We start from the raw sequence: 16,403 nt of genomic DNA, 5'->3' as shown, positions 1-16,403 counted from the left end.
ATTCTCAGGTAGTTTACCTGCAGGTGAACATTTGAACCCGTTCCGGAGGCCTGTGAACGGGGTGGGTACAATTCCATGGTCAGAGGTCAGAATAGCTCCCTAATCTGCTCATTTCATGTCACCCAAGGGGCACATGTGCTGAGTATTCAAGGAAATCAATGTTGCTGACCATTAAAGGACCCAGGGATGAGTGAACTCTTCTACTAAGCCGATCACCTTTTATGTAGCAACCTCAATAGGAAGCTTAAAAGATATCTGTAATGTCTGTAATGCTAAACTGATGATCTATGGACTGTCAGAACCTCATTAAGTCTTAGCCTCATGCTGAATATTCTAAACATCTAAAGAACAGTCACTCCAAGAATATAAATCAACCAAAACCAAGTATTTAAAGAGTCCCAAAAATGTCCTGCCATTTGTGTTAGATTCCATGTAAGATTTACCCCCTAAAAGACTCTCCTGGCCTATAGTATACATTATATTAATAAACATAAAGCAGGCCCCTGAAGAAGCATCATTATCACTTTCTTTCCTACTTATTGTAGAAGTAAGTATGTTATTCTGTCAGCAGCCCAGAGTCAGCCCATATTGAAAAGGATCCAGGTTCACTGTAATGCCTCACTAGGGGGGACCTTTCAGAGTCTCTATCTGGCTTAATGGTACGTTATCACAATATTTATTAACTCAGAATTCTAAAAGTTACCCAGAACTTACATGAACATGTTTTATATGAAAACAAGGGATAGGAGAAAAGGAGAGAAATACTGGAAAATGGCCAGAGAAAATGCAGCTCTGTACAGCCTATTTAAAAGTTCTACAGGTGTTTATAATGCTTCAGAATATGGCTTGCAGGTATAGCAATTCTGAAGCCCGAAGTTTCACTTAGTCTTCATAAGAAATACCCCTCTACCCAGAACTTTATTCAACTAGAATTCCCAAATGAAAACTGAGTATACTTACAGGTAAAGTGTTTTCTTACCCATCCACATTGTGGGATGATTAAGCCAAATTAATATATCTAGGAAGTCCCTTGTAAACTCAGTGGATTAATAATAAATGTCTGTGTCTTTAGCTAATTCAAAATTCTCATATAGACCAAATGTATAAGACATGACTTGCAGGAGTAACTCATATCTGGGCAGTCTAATAAAAATAGTCGGATTCAATTGTTTATGTTTTGTGAACTTCCCAAAAGACTATTGCTGGACTAGAGAATATCTTACAATTAGTGTACTGTCAGAAACAATTAGGATGCTTGAAGACCTCTGACCTCTCCTAGAACTTGCCTGCTTCCTCAGAGAGGTGAGGCAGCTCAAGCAGGGACCTGCTAGTACCAGGGAGATGTAGGAAGGTGTTTGTCAGGGTGGCTCTCTGTCTTCAGCCAATGAGGAAGGCCAAAGAAAGCAAGCCCTCACAGTGTAAGAGAAGAAATTGTAATATGGACCCCATAGAGATACTTGGCTCCCCTGGGTTTGCAAGCTGAACCAAAGTGCTTGGTGCAGAGCTCCTACCTCATTGTTCATAACCCTGACTACACAGTCACCACATGTCAGTCAGGATATTCTTCAGAGGTTCAACCCTGGGTTGTAGGCTTAGGGGTCTGCATTTTCCAGTCAACAGTTTCTTCTGCATTTAATTGTAAGACAATTACCTGCATGTAGGCATGTCCTTACTCTCTGAAAATAAGCGTTTTGCATGAAAACAGTGTTAATTTTATTCTTCTAGTTAAAAGACCAGGCAGCAGGAGGGTTTAAGCTTAAAGGGTCACTGTACTGATTATGCTTTACAGAAAAAGGAAATTTGGATTCATTTTTAGGTAGGATTATGTAAATAAGTGACATTCACAAGCACAAACTGTGTTTGACCTTGACTTAGTACACAATAATTTCCTGTTTCATTATATCTGCCTCACATGCTTCTGCAGACATCTCTACATGCCTTCCAAACAAATGTTTATTATGTCAACCTGAATCCTTGATTTTGATGTTTCATTTCTTTAGGGAACTCTCCAATGCTCAGGCTTCATTGTTCCATTGTTTCATTGTTAGAGGAGTCTCCTGACTTCCCAGTCATGTTCCACCATGAGTGTTCATACATTATAAGATATATCAGTTTGTGTCCTACTGTTCTGTCATCACCCTGAGTGCCACATGCTCCTGGTAACTCTACTTACACCCTTAGAACTTTAACTTATTTACAGCTGATGCTGACTTTTCCCCTTTGGAGTTTCAGGGCTTAGTTCTTTTTGCCTAGACAGATTGATGTCTGGATGTCATCTTCTCTGTCCCATAACAACTTTTGCTGCTTTCTGTCCAGTGTGCAGGCAGCTAAACTCAGTCTCCAGAGACACTATTTTGCTCGTGTTACCAGCTTCTTCAGAGCTCAGAGATGGTTTCAGCCTGTGTGCTACATGGTGCCACCCTGGATGCAACTAACCCCTATCATCATCACTTGGCAGTGCTCAACCCTGTGGCTGAGAGGAAACACAGAATACTGGATTATACATCTGAAGAGGACACAGAATCAAGAAGGGTTTGTGTGGTCTTTCTATTTTTTAAACATTTATTTGCATGTGGGCACATATGTGGCGGTCAGAGAACAACTATGAGAGCTGGTTCTCCTACCACGTGGGCTCTGGGAACTGAACTCAGGCTATCAGACTTTGGTAGCAAGCACCTTGAACTGAAGAGCCATCTTGCTATCTCCCTGGAAGTACATTCTTATATGTACACTGTAACTAAGACTTTGCAAGTGAGGATGAAGCTCAAGCCTGTATATTATAGTAAGTCTGTATCCAATGTTTCTAGCCTTTTTTCTATTTCAAATCAAAACATTTTCTACATACCAATAACATTGATTCTCAGAAGTTTTAGAAGTAGTACCACTGTTTGCCAAACGCTTGAGAACTTTCTACATCACATTTCCTGGTGGTAGGATGAGGGCAGGAGAAAGGTTTGTTTAGGAATACCTTTGTTTCCAGCTGTTATTGACAGTGAGAGCCACTCTGAAGCATTAACAGAACACCAAAAACCCCAAGAACCTGTGAATCTACAACCCAGAGCCATTCCACAGTTACAATGTGAACTCACTGCTTTTGAGTGTGTCCCTTCTCCTTAGGCTATGAACCATATTACTGCTTCTTTGAAAATGTTGCTCCTTGGTCAACCTTTCTTTTCTGAGCCTGGCTCTCAACAACATAGCACAGGCTGTCCTTGAACTCATGATCCTCCTTCTGCCTCCTGAGTGCTGAGACTACAAGGCTTGTACAAGGCTCTGTTTTGACCAAATTCTTTATGACATCATGCCCAACCAGTTCTACCTTGCCCAAGGTATGTTTATTGTGCCAGAATTCCCAGGACTCACACCACTTTACTGGTCATTTCTTTGGGGCCAGCATTTACCCACGCATGTTCACCAGAACCCTGGTATGGGAGGGTGCCTGTCTGTATCTTCTCTTTGGTGGTTTATCCTGTTTCTCTTGAAATGTGTTTATGATATGCCATGAAGGCTCAATAACTGTGACAAACACAGCAGCTGCAATTTAAACACTTGTAAACATTAAAGTTTAGCAACTGAACTTTAAAGCCAAAAATCATACAGCATAGAAAATGCTGAAATAACAAAGCAAAACCAAACCAAAACAAACCACTAAACCAATTCCCAAGTATGCTTTTCTTCCTCTGGCTTTCACCTGTGGAGTTAAATACTAGCAGCAATTGTGTCTTTACTTGATAATCAGATTTCAGCAATTCCGGTAATGGGTTGAAAGTTACCTGACTGAAAAGCAGAAAGTAAACATTTACTGGCTACAGTGTTCAGGGCTAGAGTACTTCTCAAGCATGTTTGGATCCCAGATTTAGTCCTTAGCACTCCAAAAAGAAAACATGTTTTACTGTCAAGTTTGTATTGCAATATGAAGAAACCTTACTGGACTATGTAGCCAAGAACAGCAGAGCCATTGGAACAGTCTGATAAACAAGTCAATCTACTCACTCTCAATTCCTCTAAGAACAATTGTTTTGACTTTTATGTAAAACTGTCTTGGGACTATTGTAAAGCGAGGTAGAGTACTAATAAACAAGTGCTGGATGGATTGCTTTCCGCTCATTTGTGTTAACTCTTAGTTTGTGCTGGGAGGCAGGCTCACACTGCTTTTCCTCCTTCATGTCTAATACAATGTGGAACATGCAAGTATTTAATAATAATTTCTGAGTTGAACAAATGACTAGTTTTGGAGCCATGCTTTTGGTCCTTCAAACGAGGTTTTAGCTTTCATATCTCTATAATCCTGTTCCTAAGAGTTTAAACAATGTGGAATGCTGTTCACTGGTTCAGGATGTCATACCTGGGCTATCCCAACAGGCTACCCATCTTTCCCTGTATATACTCTTGGAGGTCAGGAGTCCTGTTTCCTTCAGTACCACATCCAGTGGCTTTCTACAAGTGGGAGGAGGTACTTACCTATCAGCATGATGTGGTGGCCACCAAAGAGCTGGGGGCCACTGTACACTTGGAGGTTACACAGCCCTTGGGGGCTATCCTGTTGCCCCATAGTCATATCCTGGAGGCCAAAGCTTTGAGGCCCCACTTGGTGAAGCAGGTTTTACAGGCCATCTATATAGCTACTTGCACAGTTTTATGGTCATGGATCAGCCTAGAATCCAGTACTAAGTGGATTTCCTAAAGGACAGGTGCCTTCTCAGTACCTTGGAGGACAAGCTCCGTAACCTAGTCAGATTGCTACAATTATTCAGGGCACTCAAGAGGTAATCCAGCCAATCTCCAACATTGAGGTAATGAGAGATACAAAAACTCTCTGAAAAACAATGAAGGAGATTAGTACAGATGAGAATTGTGGGTATTGTGTCCAACCATTCCAATGATCACAGGCAACAAATGAAGGCAGCTTTTAAGACCATGTATGATAAGGATTTAATTAAAAATCTCAAGTCAAAATTGAGTGAAAGAAAATATGGAAGAATCAACCTTTGCCTTGTTCATGCCTTCTACATACCATATTGCCTGGAGTTTACAGGGAGTAGGGACTCAGAAACATGTACTCAAAGGTTTTATGCACAAGAACAAATTGAGAAATTCGAGACATCATTGGATGTTATCACTTAGAATTTGGACGAGACCTTGAGAAAGACTTTAGGTCAGAAACCTTAGAGCATTTTGAACATCTCTTTGGTCCTGATGAGAACAAGAGTGAAAACTGCCAGACCGTTCAGGAAGACAGCACCATTATCAGGCTAGTGAGAAGAGACTAGGGATAGATGAGTCCTACTTTAACATGGTTCTCCACACAAGGAGCTTCCCTCCACTGAAAGCCACCATGGGGAATTATTCCAGGATAGCTAATCAAGATTATTAAGTAGAGTTTTCTGAATATGTTGAAAGTGGTTCGAAGGCCATCTTGTAGTGTGTCCTCAACTACCCTACCTTATCTTCAGACCTCTGTTATTCTCTGAAAGTTACTGTCACAGATGACTCCTCCCTGGTCACTACTATAGTCGCTCAAATCAAGATTGACCTTGTTCAGATAAAACAGATGTTCACCCAGACGAATGGGAAGACTCTAAGCACAATGGGTACAAGTGACACAAGGGGGTTTCTGGCCACTGTTGGCCAGTGAAGTGACAGGGATTTTTTTTTTTTTTTTTTTTTTTTTTTTTTTTTTTTTTTTTTTAATGAATGAAGCTGTTTAGAGGGAATCCTTTCAAGCAATGAGACCTGCATGCAGCCATGTCAAAAACCACCTAATCAGGGTAGATTTTTACTAAGGACTATGCCAGGGTAGTGTGCTTGTGAGGCACATGTTGTTACTGCCTTATCTAATGCTTTTTTTCTTTCTATATTCAACCAGTGTACAAGCCATATCAATGATGCAATAAGTCTACAGTATTTGTAAAGCCTCATTCTCACTGGTTTTATTTTCATCAGGATTCAAAATTGAATAAAAATTACAGTAATCTCTTTTTAAAAAGTTACATAATATGCCCTGTTCCCTTTCATCTTACCAACTTTTGACTGAGGATAAATCTGAAATTGGAAAAGAGGAATGTCGGGCTGTTTTACTCCATTTCCTGAGTAATTTCTCTATGAAATATTAAGTCTGGTTCAAAACCAGACAAAGGAGAGGAATCTATGTTTCAGGAGAGAGTTAGACTTGGGTTTTCTTTAGCAATCTGGTTCATGTTACTACTAAGAAAAAAAATCAGAAAAATGACTTGTTTCATATATTTGAAAAAAGCCTAGGAAGCCTTTTGCTAACCTCACAGGGTCATTAGAGCATCAGACACACATCTGAGAGTTGCTTCTGCTTTTGGTTTACTACTTCCAGTCCTCCAAGTCTTGTTTAAGTGGTCAAGATACAAGATAAGATTCTTCGACATCCCTACTCCTGAATAGAGTCTTAATCAAAATCTCTACAAATACACACATATTTCATAAAATAAAAGCAAGGGGTGAGGTTTGGGTGTGTGAAGGGAGGGAGAGTTCCAAAGGGATTGAAGGTAACAAGAGAGAATAAGGAGGATGGGAAACAACAACAACAAAAAAATCTTTCTCTGTCTCTATCTCTGTGTCTGCCTGTCTGTGTGTCTCTCTGTCTCTCACCCACCTACACACACACACACACACACACACACAACATGATAGGATGATATTGTGAGTGAGAAAAGACAGGAGAGGCCAGTGATTAAGATAAATATTCAATGTATGTAATGACATGTATGTGAAAACATAAAAATTGGATACTTTAAAAAATTAAATATAAACACAAATAACTACTTTATAAAACAAACCAAAACAAAACCTTGTCTTCTCCACAGATAAAGCTCTACTTGAATCATTCCTCTATTTCAGTAAGCCATCTATTTTGTAGGCTGCTGGGCGTGTTTAAATAACTTCATAGACTCCCTTCAGTCTGCAAACCTTCCAGATCATGCCCCCAACACAAACCAACCACTATTTCCTAAACTTCGGTGTGCTTTGAGATACCCTGGGAAATTTGAGGGGTGAAAATTTCTTTCTATGCCTCATTTTGAGAAATGTTCATTGTGTAGTGGAGGAAGAAGAAGAACTCTCATGTTCTCTCTGTGATGGGTTTCAGGGGAGGAGAAACAATGTCTCCAAAGGCCATACCACTCCTGTGGAAAGTATACTATCCAAGTGCTCGTGCGATTACAGGTACACTTTCCTTCCACTGCATTGGTCTGGATCTTCCTTCTGACTCCAGCATGTGTTTCTTGCCTTATCCCCCTCACTCTTCAGAGCCTGGTCTTATTCACCCTCAGTGGCCCTCTCTCCTAGGCCTTCTCAGGATTTCCCACTCCCTTAGAATTTACCATATTATATTAACATCTGCTTACACTGGCCTGCAAGATTTGTGGCTATCCAAAGACAGTATCTGTTTAACAAAATAGTAGCAAAATGTAATCTGTGAGTGAATAACAAAAATTAAGTTTCTAGGACAAAAAACAGAAAAAAAAAAAAAAAAAGCCATATCCATGTTAAAGATTCCATAAGGCTGAGTGGGTGATTATTAGAACTTCATGGTTGTAGACTCTAGGAAGACTGTAGATCCAGTACCAAATCATCTTAGGCTATCACTAGTCTCTTTATTAGCTATTCCTTGCTCACCTCTGTGTCTGACATAACATCATTATAACTGTTAAAGAAATTGTTTGACAAGTACTCTTAGCAAGCCATTAGCTTCCACCAGTCCAGAAGCTAAGAATGCTATCAGGTGGCATTTGAAGTCTAAAGCAGCTTGGCTGCCACCCTCTTGCCTGTAGATTCCCCTGGTGGATTTGGTAAATGCTTTGTGACTAATCCCTTTGTAATTATTAGTTCAGGTAACTGCTTCCACCACAATGGAGCATACCATGTGAGGCAATCTGAACCCACGTTGGTGGGCTTTGGTCACTCATATTTGACTCAGAATGATCTCTCTGAGGTGTGTGATCTGTTATGCACTGTGATACTATTGCTCCCAGCCAGACCAGACTTTATGAACCTAAGGAGAGACAGGACTTCAAGAAAAAAGACCCAGCCCAATTTTCAAAACTTGGAGGATGTGAAACACATTTTTTGGGCCTCAGCCTAAATCTGTTACACACTTGTTGTATGATCTTCTAATTCTCCATTTCTTACAGACTTAGTTACTGTGTGTGTATGTGGGGGGAATTACATGAGATAATAAATGTTAAGGTCATGCCACAGTCCCAGGACCAGGTAACCAATCAAGACCTATTGGCTCTTCATATGGCTGAATGGTATCAGCCAGGATACTATCCACAGACCAAAAAGGGGGAAATCACCCATTTAGTGCTTCATGAGTACAGAGGACACATTCAGTGTTGTCTGTACTGCCTCATCTGGAAACAGTACCAAAATTAATTTACAAATCAAACAGGAGACTTTGAAATCACAGAATCCAAACACCTCTAAGTGGATCCCAGTACCCTTCAAAATTCTAACAGATTTCAAACATAATTTAACTCCATATATATATATATGTATATGTATACACATATATATACATATAATATATATATATATATATATTGGGGAGGGTATTTGTAAGGCTCAGGAGAAATCTAGGAAGAGGGGGTAGAATGATTTCGAATGCCAGAGAACCAGAGTGCTTGTACAATCAAGGCATTGGCTTCCAAACATCACATGAAATCCTGTTATCAAGATTATGGTGATCAAGTTCATTTCTCTTCAGACATTTTTAATGCCAAGCATAGAGGCACTTAGTTTTAATCCAGAACTTGGGAGGCAGAGGCACATGAATCTCTGTGAGATCAAGGCCAGCCTGGTCTACAAAGTGAGTTCCAGGACAGCCATGGTAGACTCTGTCTCAAAAAAAAAAAAAAAAAAAAAAAAAGGGTGGGGCAGTTATTCAGTTTCTGTACTTAGCTACTCTTCATATGGACTATAACCACAAACCTCTAAGAGAGGTTAGGCAAAGAGAGATGGTCTGAAGTCAAGACATGGTGGCTAGAGAAAGCTGACTGTGAAGAGTCCACAGTTAAGTATCTGTGACAAACTTGCTAAGGCTGTGTCAGTCGCCTCCTTGGATGGTCTTCCATGGTCCCTGCCAGATACACTGGTGTTTGTTTTTAAGGACAGGTTTTATTTCTTATTCATCTCTGTATCTTCAGGGCTTAGTGACATATTTGGACAGAGCTTGCACTACATAAATGTTTGCTCAAGGTATTTCTGTAGCATAATAATTTTTAAGGGCGATATTTTGTTCTAGGATGTAGTTAAGAAAAACAAAAGTCCAAAAGCACAGATACTGCTCACTGAGTAGGTCTCCTGAGCACAAATCTTAGAAAGCGTAATTCCACATTTATCTTGAGGCAACAGATTTCTAGTCATTTAATGTGAGAACTGTCTGACTTGTTCCTTTAGAAAGGTGTGTCTAGTAACACATGCACACAATTCCTTTTTCTGCATGACCTATAAATATCTTGGTTCCTTTTTTTATTTGTTTGTCTTTGGCTTTTGTTTTTTCAAGACAGGGTTTCTCTGTGTAACCCTGGCTGTCCTGGAACTCACTCTGTAGACCAGGCTGGCCTTGAACTCAAAAATCCACCTGCCTCTGCCTCCCAAGTGCTGGGATTAAAAGCGTGTGTCACCACTGCTGGGCATCTTGGTTCCTTAAAGTTGAATCTGAGCTGTGGAAGTAGTGGATAAATTTCCCCAGTGAGCTCTTCCCCATTAGCACGTAGAAATCCAAGAAGTAACAAAATCGGTGACGGTGAACGTCTGCAATTATAGCCAACACCTGTGTTGGCCATGATTTTTATTTCTCTTATTTCCCATTCTTAAGAAGGAATGGGGGAAAAAAAAAAAAAGAAAGAAATCCAATATTCTGCGTAAATAATGTTTCCATCTACCTAGGTGGCCAACCAGAAACTCCAGAGCACGCTTACCCATCCCATGCTCACTCAACTACTTAGGATGATCCTGCTCTATCTGTGTTTGGGCTTTTCTTGCCATCCCCCACCCCACTGTCCTGCATAGCTCAACTGTGGGCTCTTGTCTTGGGTAGTAGTTAGCAGGTGACTATGTCATGGGGTCCTGGTTCTACTGCCCCTTGCTTAATCTATACTACCAGTACCCAAAGTAAGCTTTCTAAATATGATCATGTAATTCTTCTGTTGAACAAATATTAATGGTACCCCTCCCCCCCTCCCCTCCCCCCCCCCCCCCCCCCCGTAGGTAATGCTTCTGGGAAACGATAAAAGTTCCTCCAGGCTGGAAGTTAGGCAAGGCTGCTGCTCACTAAAGGCTTCCTCCATGGCTCCTCACGGCACAGCCCCAACAACACCAGAAAGAAAGTCCATGGGTTTTTACAGGCTTTAATGTCATGGCAGATAGTGCATGGATCTGGATGCATCCACCCTCAAACCCAGGGCAGACCTGAGTTAAATAGGGAGGGAGAGATGGGGAGGGGCTGCAGAACAATGTTTAATTGGCTCCACCCTCTGGCCTTCAGGTACCTCATTAGTATGTAAATCTCTCTAGGGCCTGAGGCCTGTTCCTCAGGACTGTTGGCCAAAGACCTCTCTGTGGGAGTGCTTGTGGAGGTGCTGAAGCTAAAGGAAAAGAACCAGGGCCTGGGAGCAGAGCTGAACTCCTGCTTCTCACAGCCTGTTTCTCACAGCCCACCGCCCCACACCCCCCTATCTGAGAATAACACCTCAGCTTACTTTTTACATGACTCCAATGATGCTAAACATTTTATCATACCCCCAATTAGTGAATTACTGTTTTGTGTACCCTTCTTTGTCACTCCAGCTTTTAGAAGAAATCTACTCATTCTGTGAGTCTCAGGCAAGATGCCAGCCATGGAAGCCAGCCACAGAAGCCTGCTTACAGTCTTAAACTAGAATAAAGCCCCTCCCACATGGTTCCTAAATTCATAGCAATACATCAATTATTCCATAGTTAATGTATTTTAAATTTGTCTCAACTAGAGTCCATTAGAAAAAATTTCAGTATCAATTATACATTTGCTTGAAAATTGATAGGCTCAAAGAATGATTAAAAATTCATATTTCACTAAGAATCAAGTCTTAGGAAATGGACTAACATGTGTTTTGGGCTGGTTAGTTCTTGTCCCAACAAAACTAGGTTCACCCGAGGAAAAAGAACCTCAGCTGAAGAACTGCCTGTGTGCATGTTGGTGGGGGCGTTTTCTTGATTAATGACTGATATAGGAGAGCCTACTCCGCTGGGCAGGTGGTCCTGGTTTGTATAAAAACCAGGCTGCGCAAGCCATGGGGATTAAAACAGTAAGCAGCCCTTCTCCACTGTCACCTGCATCAATTCCTGCCTCTCCGTTCCTGTCCTAACTTCCACAGACCTGGGAGTTATAACATGAAATAAACCCTTTTCTCTCCAAGTTGATTTTGGTCAGTATTTTATCACAACAACAGAAAAAAACCTAGGATATATATTTTTCTGAGATCCCACACAAAAGTGTTACCGAACATAGTAAGACATGACAGATAAGAAAGGTAAATAATGGATCCATTGATTTTCAAGTTACTATGCTGAGCAGGAATGAGATGGGGACGACCAGAGCAGGTCGACATTAAATGACTAATGCCCATTGCCTGATGTGGCTTCATTCTCATCCCTGAGCCTCAATACATCCCTGCCGGCCTCAGTGGTGTATTTTTTCACATATTCTGACTAAACGGTGCCTCAAATATATATCAAAACCTTAATACATGAAAATAAAAGTATGACATCTTGAAATTAAAAAACCAAATTAATACTTCATACCACTGCAGCAGTAAAACAATAAAAAAAGACTTCTAGCAACTAAAACCAAAACTTGATTATTTTGATAGCATTAAATTTCCAAAACTTTTAACCTTAACTCAAGTTGACTAAAATTAGCAAAAGTCAAATGAAAATTATTTATTAGTCCTGTAATTGTTTAAAAGTGATAGAAAGCAAGTGAACACACACACACACACACACACACACACACACACACACTTACTTCAGTTAACTTTAATAAGTTTCTTCTGGTCCACATGAAACTTCTAAGGAGATTGCCTTTAAAAGAGTCCAGCACTTTGAAGCCAATCTTGACTTCTTACATATTAATTAAATTTCTCAGAAAGCAGCTTAGTTTGAATTTAGCATATTGTAGAACAAATGTGAAACACCAACTAAAACAGAAGGTCAAGATTCTGAAAAGCTGATTTGATTTTATTCTCATGACTTACATAAATACCTTCGGCATTTGCTGGACCCTGTTCCTAAACATGATGTTCACATTTCATCTATAATAAGAAAAGCATCGCAAAGACTTTCAAGGCACTAGTCTTGCGAGCGTCCAGTTTGGTGTCTTGAGTAAAGGGAGATTGGCAGAGTCGGCTTAATCCATACTGGAAAGTTGTGAGTGGGGAGCTCGGGCTGCTGTGGGGAGGAGCTCACAGCTGTACTCACTCCCACCTGAGACTCTGCCACAGAGAAGAGGTCAGAGTATACATAGGACAGAGTTGTGAATGCTATCACAGTTCTGAGGGGCTTCCCAGAGACTATACTAGTTTATGGCTTTTATTATAATTGAAGCTATCCTTAAATGATATTGCTGCCTCATTTCTTCATATTTAGATATCAGGAATGTGGTCTAGTTTGCACTAAATGAGATGGAATTTGCTGAAGTTTGTACAATGTAGACTCCAACTGCTACAGTTGAAAGTCAACATATGACCTCAAACTTACAACTGTAGTCTTTCAGCTTTTTTCTCCTGTTTTCAAAGCTAGTTTTCACCACACACATCTCTGCAGGATTAAATATTGCCTCAAACCCACTCACACCACATAAAACAACTTTCCTTTGCCTTTCTTGTTTAGTCAAATTGAGAGCCATGCTTACGACCTGGGCTTTAGAAAGAATGACTGCAGTAATCTCAGAGTCTGGTTAACAGCCATTGATTGCAGCCCAACATTAATTTTCACTCAATTTATATTTGGTTACCTCTACTTCTGTAACAAAACACTTGTCTACTTCACTGGCTCTGAGTTTCCTAATAAGCCAAGACATAGGTTTTGAGAGAAGGATCCTTAGAATCAAGACAGTCTAGGAAAGGTATGAGAAGGCCCTCCTAACAGAGTGTTCTTGAGTTGTGTGCAATGGCTTGTTAAATAGTAATTGAGTGATGTAACATCAGGGCTGAGGAACAGAACTGCCACAGAAGTTTCTCTGTGTTTCTAGGTTATGCCTTCCAACCCTCCAACAGCCAAGCCTCACTCCTGGCTTGGGGGCAGGACAGAACTGTCCCTGAGAGGTCATCTTTCTGGTTCCAGCTGTTCTCTCTGCATACCCACAGTCCTAGGATTCTGGGGACAGATTCAGGGCCCTGATATGGAGAAGGCCATGTCTGTCATTAAACACTCCACAGAAAAGTAAGTGGGAAGAAGTTAGGACCTTTTTTCCTCCCACGGGAATGGGAATGGGCATTCTTTGGTAAGGAGAACTGTATCTTCTAAAGTTGCTTATTTTCCTTGCCTGTGAAAAAGATAATTGCTTGTGGACCATGTGTTGACTCCATAGAGAAAAGAGGCTGGAAATGGGGTCTTCTTGTGTGTGTGATGCTGACAATGAAATCCATGGCCTCATGCCTGTTAGGCAAGTGCTATATACTGAGCCACTTCCTCAGCTTCATGGAGCAGGTTGGCATTCACAACTGTGCACATTCGGTCCAGCTTGTCAGAGAGTACATAGGTATAATGATGTGAAGAACATTGACAGCCAGGCAAGGATAACAACCCATGCTCTGTTCAGCAGAAAAAGTCTGAGTGTGATAGGTTGAGTAGCCTCCTCATTAACTTAGTTTTGAAGTCATTAGAATTCCTCTTCATTCAAAAACTAAGAATTAGCTAGACCCCCAATGGAAGAATCAACAATAACAACAACAACAACAACAACAAAACATGAACTTACAAAAAGCTGCATGGAATTGCTCTTAAAAGTAAGACTTGAGAGAGTGTACAGTAGCCTGTCAGGCCAAGATCCTGCAGGCTGAAACAGGAGGATTACTAGGTGGGCAAGACAGCAGCAGGGCTGTCTCACAAACACTAAGAGAAAGCCCACTAAGACAGCAAAACAACAACAACAAAACAACCAACCAAAAAAAAAACAAAAAAAAAAAAACCCCACAAATCTACCAACCAAAAAACCAAAAACAATCAATCAAAAAAGATACTAATAATAACACCCCCATCCCCACCCCAAAAAATCCCCAAGGGGAATACAAATTTTTTATTTTGACTCTCAAAAGAGAAAGAATATCCTTCTTCTAATAGAATTTAAGAATTTTAGTATCTTGACTTTCCATAATAACTTGGCATAGAATAAGGATCTCCCCCCCCCCCAAAAAAAAAACCAGTAGTAATCAGTTTCAGAGCTTCAGCACACACTGACATACAGACACCTTTGGATTTTAATGACCCACAAGTGAAGTGTGAATTAAATGAAGTATTTTTATAAAGGGTTGATCAATCCAGCCAACTTCATAGGTTATGCTTAGATATGATTCAGTTTAAGAAAATGGCCCAGAGAAAAAAGGCATGTGTTGACTCTCGCTCCCCAAGCGAATTGGGAGGAGCTGACCTCACTGGTAGCTCTGGTCCCTTTTGTGTCCCCAACATGAGCTTTGATCAGGGAATAATGAATAGTTATTTAAATTCTCCTCAACACATGCCTGTCATTCTATGACAGCCAAGATTAACATGAGAACTTAATCCATATTGATTAGGATGAAAGCAGGGTGGAGAGAATGGGGTCTTGGGTAACTTCCTTGAAGATTTATACTGACCTCTGAGTAAGGACTGCAACACTGACCAGGCCCAAGCAGGGAGGCTTTCTCACTGAAAGAAACATACATAGCTGACTCATTCTTGGGGGGGAAAGGAGAACTGTAAAAGTATGGGAAGCATGCCTTACAAATCCTACAGAAAAGTGTGGGACATTCTCATATTTAGTCTACAACTGGTGGGTGTCAAATCTGCCCTAGAGTTCTGAAGACAAACATAGCAAGGTGACCTGATGCACAGGTCACCTGAACCTGGGCCCTCTACACACGCTCTGCTTCCCCACTTTCCATAGTCATTCCTGGGATAACACAGCAGAGATGAGTGATCTTCCTGACTTTACAGGTTCAGACATTGCTTTGACAGTCAGGATGTGGTTGATGGTGGCAGCCATCATTCTTGTTACCCATAATTACCAACAGTCCCATTGTCATCGACATCTGAAGACTAACACCTGACTAGCCACACAACAATGTGAAATGTACCAGGGTCAAGATAGGTATATAGAATGAGGAATTCTTGGGAACTCTACCACATTCCTGCCTCTTCTTGAGACTATGATAAACTCACACTCTTACCTTTAGTGGTTTTAAAGTCAAGGAGTGCTTTCCTGTCCCTCCCACACTTTTTCAGGGTGTCATTCCTCTTCTATGAGGACTGTTTCCCAAGACTCAGCTTATCACAGGACTCTGCTTCTGACTGCATTCCTCCTCAATATCAATCACGTCTAAAGAAGTATGGCTCTGTAAAGGTTACTTCTTACTTGTTCTTTCAACCAAATGCCTTCCATTCCTTACAATATCTTTCCCTAGCAGACAGAGCCAAACCTCTAGGTAATTTCAAACCTAAGAAATTACAGGTGCCATGACAGAGTAAATAGTGGCTGAATAAGAAACAGGATGAAAGGAGAAGGGTACCAGAACAACTGTGCTGAAAGCACTAAGAGCATGATCACTGGGTGTTGGTAGTAGGTCAGTCAGAGGGATAGTGAGGGATCTTGGAAAAAGCCTCATTGCTATCTCTGAAAGAGGGGAATGCACTGCATAAGATATCACAGCTTCAAGCTCTGGGATTGCAATCTTTAGTCTTTTCTATACAAAGTGATTTCTATCACTCAAGCCCAGTGTTATAAGGGATCCGATCTCAGGTATAATGGTCTAACTATTTCAGTGACTCAAAGGCATGCTCAGCTGGTCAGGTCCATCAAAGGGTAAACATGGGTGAAGGAAAGGCATGGGACCTAGGTTTGGGTGCTGCCATGGTTCTCACTGATTTGAAAGTCTCTCAGAGGGTATGCCCATCTCCATAGCTGGGAGGCTGAGGTCAGCAGTCGGCACAGAAGCTTAGGGATGGCTAGGCATGCTCATGTCTTGAAATAATCACAGCTGCTCTCTCTGTATTTAACATTTCATAAGCGACCAAGCTGAGACTGCTGTTAGTCACTGATGATGAATTTTAAGACAAGAAGAAAAAAAATATCACTTTTTATAATACTTTTGAATCAGAGCATAAACCAGAGGAAAAGTTCTATGGGTCAACAAATTATC

General features: G+C 40.8%; 1 protein-coding gene and 1 pseudogene across 3 annotated transcripts in view; one reads left to right on the top strand and one right to left on the bottom strand.

The window, feature by feature from the left end:
• Nucleotides 1-16,403, bottom strand: part of Jph1 (junctophilin 1) — an 81,153-nt gene that overhangs the window by 55,230 nt on the left and 9,520 nt on the right. The window lies entirely within an intron of this gene.
• LOC143438402 (annexin A7 pseudogene) lies at nt 4,337-5,859 on the top strand (annotated as a pseudogene).

The sequence above is a fragment of the Arvicanthis niloticus genome, chromosome 25 (assembly GCF_011762505.2).
Source record: "Arvicanthis niloticus isolate mArvNil1 chromosome 25, mArvNil1.pat.X, whole genome shotgun sequence".
In the NCBI taxonomy this organism is placed as follows: Eukaryota; Metazoa; Chordata; class Mammalia; order Rodentia; family Muridae; genus Arvicanthis; species Arvicanthis niloticus.
This window is presented reverse-complemented; position numbering and strand designations above follow the sequence as displayed.